Genomic DNA, 10,389 nt, shown 5'->3' with positions numbered 1-10,389 from the left:
GTGTTTTCTACAACTTTCATGCCATATTTCTCTTAAACTAGACCTTATTTTTTAATTTAGTTTGAGATGCCATTGAATTACTCTGTCAGATCTATGTTTTGTCTTTTTATTTCATGCATTTCATGCACTACAGCTTGAGATATTTGGATTGAAAGTGTTGCCTTCAGGATCGAATTTAGGGTTCATGTATTCATGACTTGAGGTAGGGGATGATATGCTGGCTATTTCTGATTGGTTGGGGTTTGGTTTTGTCCTCTAGTGACTTAAGTTAGTGTGACCGGTTGATGGTCAAGTCCATATGTTTTTGTGCATTTTAATTTCTCCTTTAATGTCACGCTATAAAAAGAACTTGGCTTAGGTTTGGTTGGTTGTTGGGCCTGAATGCTTCACTATTCACACCCCTCGTTTTGAGCCCATAAGCATGTTTTACACATTGATCAGTTCATTCTTTGGTTTACTAATGCACCCCCATTTTCTTTCTCATTTATTTTTTATACCACTTTTGTTTAATTCTATTTAAAATATTTCTTGTAGGCCAAAAATATTGATTTAATTCATGAAGGACATCTGAAGTGTTATTTAATTTATCATATTATTTATTTTCTTTTTCAATTTATTTTAATATTTATTTCATCTTTTTTTATTACATGTATATTTTTATGCTAGCTTTTTTTGTTAGGGTTTGATTTTAATCTTCCCTTTTTGAGTTTTGACCCAATGTTTTACACACTTGTATACATATGTATATAGGTCTTTTAAGATTTCATTCTTGCTTTGGTTGTTGACTTTGAGTCAATTTTGGACTTATTTTTGGAGGTATCTTTGTAATGGTTACTTGTTTGTGCTAGTCTAGGTGATCTAATTACTTGAACATATTTTACATATGGTTTTGAGAATATATCAAGGATATCTTGTGATTTTGACCTCATCTTTCTATGAATAATGTTTTTCATAATTTATCTATGCTTCTAACTATTTTTCTTGAATTATGAAAGGCATGCTTGTTTCCTTGTGTTACATTTTTGCATTTAGTTGTTTGTTTTGGATTGCACTTATGTAACCATTGGGGAGTTCTTTCCTTTTCTCCCTTGACATCATCATCATCATCTAGGAGACTTAAATCCACCCATGTGAACTATTTTGAGCATCTCCATTTGATTTTTCTTTCCTTACTTATCTTGGTTGCTTCTTACTTGCTCTAGGAGGCCCCAATTGGATTTTGTATTGTGCATTCTACTTTGAATACTATGAGTCCAATGGATTTTATTTCTCTTGCCTACACTTAGGTTTTACTTAGTCTTGGTAACCTTATGTATTGCTCTTATGATTCTTTGAGTGGTACTATATTACCATTCATCATGATGACACATTAAGAGATATATTCTTTTGTTTCTTGACCTAGTTTTAGGTCTGATAGATGGTGAAGCTCTTAGGGGTTTGGGATCCATCTTTGGGTATTTTGATATTGTTCTTATTTCATTTATTTATGTTTCTATTTCATTTCACATTACCTTTTACTTTGGACAAAGGACTCCTTGCTTGGATGATGTCCATCTTTAGACTTTGGTTGTGCTTGAACTTTGAGTTTGTGGTTTTGTTGATACCTTTTGAAGTTTATAAATTGTACCTAATTATCTAAAGAGGACTTATTTATTGTATCATGACCTATGAGCATCCCTCTTTTAATCTTTGTTCATTTGGTTGATAAAGGATTCCTTTTCTAAAATTATATCTTCACTTTCTTATCAAGTTACTTGACTTTGATTTGTATATGCAGTTTGGGATGACTTTTTTTTTTTACTCTTGGATCTCATCTGGAGTTAGCTTGTTGCAAAAATATCACATTCCTTAATTTCATGTACATGCTTCCATTATTTTATAATCCCTTGTTTAAGCCTTATGGACTTATGTGATGTTGTTACTCATCTCGAATTGATAACTTGTCCTTTGTTTGTATCCTTCTTCCATGACTTGACATGAATCACTCTGTTCATATTTCATCTCCCCTTTCATGACTTGATATGATTTCTTCATCTCCTATCTATGACTTGATATGGCCTACATGGTTTATCCTTCATCTATTCTTTCATGACCTGATATGAATTTTCTGGTTTCTATCTTTTTGTCTCATGACTTGATATGGATTGCCATTGCTTTTACCTTATACCATGACTTGATATGGATTACTATTGTTTGTATTTTCTTTCCATGACTTGATATGGGCCACCTTGTTGGTCTTTCATTTATTCTTCCATGACTTAACATGGCTTGCAATTATTTACCTTCTATCTTTTTCCCATAACCTGATATGGATTGCTACTACTTTTCTTTTGTATCATGACTTGATATGGTATTATGTTGCTTATTGTTCCATGACTTGATATGGATCACCCTTCTTTTGTTATCTCTTTTCCTTGTGTGAAAAACATGTTCCCCATAGGATTTTCTTTGGTCCCTTCTTGGCTAAGTTTGAACTAAAGTAGACCTTAGGTTTGATAACAAAGCATGACAACATTAGGTAGACCCCCCTTGATCCTTAACCCTAGGTCAGTCTTTGCATGATAACTCAGGTAGATATTTCCCTTTTATCCTAACTTTAGGACCACTCTTGCATGCCAACATTAGGGTTTATCTTGAGAATCCCCTTAGATTTTCCATTTCTCTTTTGCATTCATTCTAAAACAAAAACCATTTCTTAATCAAAAATCCAAAAAATATATTCTAATACTACTTGAACTCTTTCATTAATAAGAGAAAAGTACTCAGATACCTCCTGCGTTGAGAGGATCATTTGGTGTATTCTCTCAACAAAACACTCAATCAATCAAACTTCTTTTGCCGCTTGGCTTTTCTTATGAAAATTTTCAATAAGGGTGGTTACCCATAAAAAGCACCAACAAAACCAATTTTTTTGAGAAGAACTGTGAAGCTCTGAATCTTTTGATACATAGGCATTGGGTTGCAAAACCTAAGAGAGCGCAATAATAAAACTTTCTTTTATTTACAATTCAATGTTTGCATGCATTCCCTTTTTAGTTAGAATAAACACACCTTTTTTATTAGAATAACAAGAGCGGATCCTGTAGAGTACTACAAACGTGATGGATGCCAATACCTTCCCCTTGCGTAATCGACTCCCTTACCCGTCTTTTGGTTGCGAGATCATCAAATTCATCCTTCTTTAGGTTTATTCATTGTTTCCTTTCCCTCTTATGGGATAAATAACATTCGTGGCGACTCTATTTTGTGTGCGCTTTTTTCGAGATGCGACAAAGTGGTGGATCGCTTCTTAAAGAAATAAATCATTTGTCGATATGGGGTCCCAAATAAGATCATTACTGATAATGGATCTAACCTAAATAACAAGATGATGAAAGAGATATGCCAGACCTTCAAGATTAAACACCACAACTCATCACCATATCGATTGAAGATGAATGATGTTGTTGAGGTATCCAACAAAAACATCAAAAAGATCGTACAAAAGATGGTGGAAACCTATAAGGATTGGCATGAGAAGCTCATGTTTGCATTTCATGGCTATCGTACTTCCGTACCTACCTCCACTGGGGCAACCTCTTTCTCTCTTGTGTATGGCATGGATGTGGTTCTTCCAGTTGAAGTTGAGATCCCTCCTTGAGGATTTTGACCGATGTCAAGCTTGACGAAGCAAAGGGGGTACAAGCCAGATTTGACCAACTGAACCTTATTGATAAAAAGCTCTTAGCTGCCATCTTTCATGACCAACTTTACCAAAAGCGAGGGCACATGACAAGAAGGTCTTTCCTCGAAGCCTCAAGGTTGGAGACCATGTGTTGAAGAAGATTCTACCAATCCACATTGACCCTAGGGGAAAATGGACACCTAACTATGAAGGCTCATACGTTATAAGAAAGGTTTTCTCTAAAGGAGCCTTAATACTCACAACTATGGATGGTGAAGATCGTTCATCCCCTGTGAATGCAGATGCAACCAAAAATACTATGCTTGAAAAAAAAGAACTCGATAAGTTGTAAACCCAAAAGGGAGACTTATGCAAAAATGGGTATCCTGGTAGACTGAAACTCCGAAAGGGAGGTCTAGGAAAAAAATAGGGATTCATAAAAGCGAGAGGTTGCATCCCACAAAAAATATTTCAATACTCCTCAGTGAGCCAATCCAATCATTTTCTCCTGAAGCAAGATCCAAGGACATAAGGACTATAGCAGAGTCAAAACTTGCTGGAAATTCGAGCTATTTCCATTGCCATTATAGTTTTTCAATTTCTTTTCTGCAATCACCTCCTTTAGGAATTTCCTCCTTGTACAAATCACCTATTTGTGGGATCATCTTTATTAATAAAATCGATTCCATCATACGTGCTTGTCATACCCTCAAATTTACCCTACCTTCATATCACCCTACCTACCATAAAGATTACATCCCACACATATCATTTCATAAGCATTTATACCTAATGATTCATAATGTTCCATAAACTCAAGGCATGGGGTTCATCCATTGAAGCCTCAAGACTCACTAATCATGTTGATGTGTGCTCAAGCCACCTCAACCCTATATTCATCCTCAAGCATCCCACAAGCTTGGAGGATCACTCAAGATATCTCACACACTCTCCAAAACCCTAATTGGATGATGAGTCCCTATTGAAGACACATGAAGATTCAACTGGTCACCCAAGGACCTCAGCCCTAGTTCTTTACCCTCTTTGGCTTGTACAAGTCATAATTCATCTTGATTCTTGAACATACCATTAACGACCCCTAAAATCCAAAGTTTTTTCATACCACAACCCTTTTAATCACCTCAATACATACATTGCACCTCAAAACCCTAATTTGACTGGTCATGGTTCTTGATGAAACTTATGGTTCAAGAAACCCTAATTTGTGCATCTTTTGATTCTATGTCTTGGATCATTTGATCATTCTATCATACCACAATTCATTCACCTTCAATTCAAGTAAATTTCAACCATATTTCACCAATCAAACACACATTTAATTTATGTTACATGTACTTGGTTCGGTCATGAACTTTGAACTTTCAATGCCTTGAATTCATCCATGGACTTGAACTAAAATCAATTCACAAAGCTTCAATCATAATTTTACATCATGATTTGATCACATGATCTTAAAACATCCATTATTATACCTTAAAAATAAAAAAATTACAACGTGGAATTTCTAGGTCATGTTGGTTGATCACATTTTGGCAAGAATGGCCTATCATTTAGTCCAAAGTCCATAACATTCTCACCTTTCAAGATTTTCAAGATCTTCTTTGAGTAAAATTTCCTAAGTGAGTCCCTCTTTAACTTTGTTTCAAGATCCAAGACCTAATTCATTGAGAAAGGACGTCAAATTTTGCATTGGCCAAGCTAATCCAATGGCCTAGTGTTAGCTGAAGTTTTTGACGCCAAGGTTGGATTATGTATGGTGAGCAAAAGAAAATGTTTATCTCAACTTCGACAAGAAGAAGTAATTTCCGTCGAAGAGTAAGATCTTGTTGAAAGAGGTTTTTTTGTGTGTAATAAGGAAATGTTGGTTTTCAGACTTTGACATATTTCTGGGTTTAGACTATAAATTTGACAGGAGCAATATTAACGTTGCTTTCGACGAAGTATTTTGAATTTTTGAAGAGTATTCATGTATTCTGGGAATCCCTATCAAACTTCAAGTTCCTTTCCATGCGTCTATGGAGGTCCTTGATTCTAAACATATTGTTGCTTCCCTTTATTTGGGAAAATCTGTGGTGGATGCTAATCTCAAAATAAAATGAGGATTCCCTAGGTTTCATCTAAGCTTCCTTTTGACCACTCTGGATTCTTTGGCTAAATAAGAAGATTGGAAGGTTTTCAATACTGTTTTGGCATGCAATATCTATGGCATTGTTTTGTTTCCCAACGTGATTGATTTTGTCGATATGAACACCATCTGCATCTTCATGATGGGGAACCCTGTACCAACACTTATGGGAGATGTTTACCATTCCATTCGTTCTAGAAATCACAATAAAAGAGGTGTTTTAGTATGGTTTTGTGCTTCTCTTTTGAGTCATTGGTTCCGAAACCATCTCCCTTGCAAAGGAGCGTTCGCAGATAACAAGGAAACTTTGAAATGGTCCAAGAGATTGAAGGTACTTACTTCTAATGACCTGGTGTGGTACAACTTGAGGTTGGATAGAATGGAAAGTTCTTAGGTGATTGTGAGTTGCAGATAATTTCCTAATGTGCCACTCATGGTCATTAGGGGAGGTATAAACTACAATCATGTGTTATCTCAAAGACAATTGGGCTATGCTTTGAAAGGACCTCCAGAGGATAAAAGTATACAAAAATCTTTGTTCTACAATGTGACTGATGATGTTGAGATGATGAAGAAGGCTGCTAAGGCTTGGAACTACATTTCATGCAAAGGAAAGGAATTCTTTGACAAGAAAGATTGTGTTGCTTATCCTCCTTATGCAGATTGGATCAAAGAGAGGGTTCAAACTGTCTTGTTGCCTTTTCCAATGGAAAAGCCATTATATCCTCAAGAGCTAGATCGCCCTAATTTGGTGCCTAGAGAATACTTCAATAAGACTTTGATTTTGAATAAGAAGTTGAAGCAGGAAAAGGAAGATTTGAGCATGCAAGTTTTCAGCTTTAGGCAAGAAAAGATGGATTTGGCTCATCAACTTAGAGAGAGGGATGAATTGCTTGGCGAATATGGTCTAGCTGTGGATGGAAGAGTCAGAAAGAAGACTAAAATTAACAGAGTTAGAGGGGATACTTCTACAGTTATTGAAGAATAAAAGAGGGCTCTTGAAGAGGTGAAAGAAGAAATCAAGCAAAAGCATCGAGAGTATGAGTCACTCAAAGTCACCAAAGTCAAGATGAAGAAGAGGTACAAGGAAAATATTAAAAGACTGTAGAAGCAGCTGCAGGACAAGAATGCTCAACTCGAAGAGGAAAATACTCAGAGGATATGGGTGGAAATTCAGCTTAAAGGGAGCCACATTCATTTGGAGAAAGTTGTGGAGGAAATTGCAAGCCTTAAAACTCAGTTGAAGGAAAAAGATGATGCTCCCTTACAGATTCAACTCCTATAATGCGACGAATGTGAGAAGTTGATTGATCAATGTAGGTACTTGGATGGTATGATTTTTAAAAAAGATGAGGTTATCCAAAGCCTTGTCCAGAATCGTAATCAGGAAGAGGCAAAGAAGTTGTTTGAAGAGTCCAAAGCTTGGAGCTTGAAGTATCTCAAGAGTGGAGGACCTTTGACCTATGTGAATTGGAAATATTGAATTTGTCTTCTTGTTTTGTATGTAGTGGCCACCATCAGGATTATTGATGGGGTTTTTTGATTTGCACTTTTACTTTGATTATCTACTTATTCCTCTTGTAAGAACTATTTATGTTACTCTGGTTTGTTAATAAATTAGATGTTTAGTCTATCCAGTGTTCATTGTCTATCTTCTATTACCTTTCACTTATATAACTGGAATCAAAATTTTAGGACTCTCGAAATACACAAACATGCCATTACATGCATTACATTCATTCATGCATTCATACTGCATTCGTAACAGGTTTTTTGGTCGGACTTCTCTTATTGACTTTGCTCTTCTTAGCAGAGATTTCAAATCCAGTCGTTCACTGTTACACCACAAGAAGCAACCAGAGACATCAGATGGATCAAATTCAGGCTAACATTGAAGAGATGAGGAACCAAATGGATGCTAGGATGGCATAGTTCGTGGAGGCCATTACCAATGTGACTCGTAATCAGGAAGAATTGAGGGCTCTTATGGAGAGACCTCGTGTTGAGAATGAACAACCTGAGTTGATATTCAAAGATGTTTTTGTGGGGCGTCCTCGTCCCAATGTTGCTTTGGATTTTGATGGGCCGAATTTTAATAATCAATATGTTAATGGTTATCATGCTCGTAACCAGTGTCTGCACGGAAATTTCCCCACCTCCACCACCATTGTACAATCATGGAGGACCATATATTATTGTTGGGTACATGCAGGGGGCATCCCAATGTAAAGGGAAACCCTCAAATGCAAGAGTTGGAAATGGATCGTAACGAAGATATGTATTCAATGCATAATAGTGACGTAAATGCTCATGCTAATGATAGGAAATACCGTCTATTGGAAGAAAGGTTGAAGGGCGTAGAGGGACAAGGTGTTTTAGGAATGGACATTACTAACCTGGGACTGGTGCTAGGGGTAAGGGTTCCGCCTAAGTTCAAGGTTCCTGTCTTCGGCAAATATACTGGTACAACTTGTCCAAACACACATGTCAGAGCTTATTATCACAAGATGTCGGCTTATTCTGAAGATGAGAGGTTGTTAATGCATTTTTTCCAGGATAGCCTAGTTGGGGCATCGTTGGAATGATATATGCATCTGAAAAGAACATACATCAAAAACTAGAGGGATTTGGTGTAAGCGTTTGTGAAACACTACCAATAAAATATTGACATGGCACCAAATAGGACCCAATTATAAAGTCTAACTCAGGGACCGAATGAGTCATTCAAGGAATATGCTCAGAAATGGTGTGAACTAGCTACTAGATTTCAACCTCCATTGATGGAGAGAGAACTGGTTGACATGTCCATGGGTACCTTGTAAGGTCCTTACTACGATAGAATGGTGGGTAGTACTTCTACTGGTTTTTTCGAGTTGGTAATGGCTGGAGAGAGAATTGAAGTTGGTCCAAGATGGGTAAAATACAGTCATCCACTACTGGTAGTTCTGCAAGTAAAGTTAGTAAGAAGACGTCCAGTGGTTACCCTAAGAAGAAGGAGGGTGAATCAAACACTGCTTATGTTCAGAGGGGCAGAAGTAGACAACAATACCAACCACAACCTCCACAACACTATCAACATCAACAACATTATCAACATCAACATCACCATCCACGTCAACAACAAACAGGTGAATGTCATGGACATTTCGGTCACCGCAACTCCTCAGCAACAATAACCACGGTATCAACAGCAACAATAACAGTAAATCGCTCCTCGTCGCAATTTCAATCAGCCAAGACAACCTAGGATCGAGAAAGTGTTTGATCTTCTCCCTATGACTTATTCTCAAGTACTCCAGAATTTATTACAATTGAAGTTGGTTAATTTGAGGGGCATGCCACCTCCTCCTGAGAGGCTCCCTGCAGGTTATAATCCTAATGCTCATTGCAAATTTCATTCTGGTGGTACAGGCCACTATGTGGAGAATTGTTGGGGCCTTAAATACAAAGTGCAAGAATTATTGGATTCCAAGGCCATTCAATTCACCCTGAACAATGGGCCTAATGTTATTCAAAATCCAATGTAACCTCATGGCGGACCTACCGTTAATATGATGGAAGAGGGAGAGACTTTGAATTTAATCATGGATGTAAATTTGTTGTCTACTCCTCTACCATGTATCAAGGGTTACCTGATCCAAAATGGTGTTTTTCTGGGGTGCTCCCCAGATTGTTGTGAGTGCCAGAATTAGTCCAAGGGGTGTGTTAGTCTGAAGATTGGGATTCAGAGTTTGATCAATGAAGGTATTCTACAGTGCGATAAGATCTTGAAGGGTGAAAAAGTTATAGAGAAAGAGGTGGCATTGATTTCTATTCCATATACTCCTGCAAATATTCTGGCACATGTTAGGCCTACACCCTTGACAATCACATTGCCTGGTCCTATCCCTTACTCCCGTGAGAATGCTGTACCTTGGCATTATGGGTCAGATGTCTATTACCATGGAGTTAAGCAAGAAGGGAGGCGATCCGAAGATAAACCAAGTGAGGTCGCAAGTCTGAATGTTGACAACTCTGTCGGTATAGGAAGAATTACCCGAAGTGGTAGGGTGTATTCTCCAAAAAAATGTACAAGATAATGTTGACACCTTGGCAAGGGCCAAGGGTAAACAAGTGGTGAGTGACAATTCAGGGTCCTCACAAGTTAATGCTCCAAATGTAGTACCTGGGACTTCTTCGTCCCAAGAAGTTGGAGAGTTATTGAGATTGATCAAAAAAAGTGATTATAAAGTGATAGATCATCTGAACCAGACGTCGTCTAAAATTTCAATCTTGTCCTTGTTGTTGTGTTTCGAAGCTCACAAGAAGGCCTTGATGAAATTATTGAGTTCTTCTTTTGTGCCACAAAACATTACTATACACCAACTAGAAGGGGTTTTGGCCAGTATTTTAGCTGATAATGGTTTGGGTTTTACAGACTTTGATCTTCCTCTAGAAGGGCGCAATCATAACAAAGCCTTTCATATTTCTATGGAATGCAAAGGAACTACATTATCCCGTGTGTTGGTAGACACCAGATCATCCTTGAATGTGCTACCTAAATTTTCCCTAATGAAGATTGATTATGTAGAAGTTGAAT

Source organism: Lathyrus oleraceus, chromosome 3 (assembly GCF_024323335.1).
Source record: "Lathyrus oleraceus cultivar Zhongwan6 chromosome 3, CAAS_Psat_ZW6_1.0, whole genome shotgun sequence".
Lineage (NCBI taxonomy): Eukaryota > Viridiplantae > Streptophyta > Magnoliopsida > Fabales > Fabaceae > Lathyrus > Lathyrus oleraceus.
Note: the sequence above shows the minus strand (reverse complement) of the source record.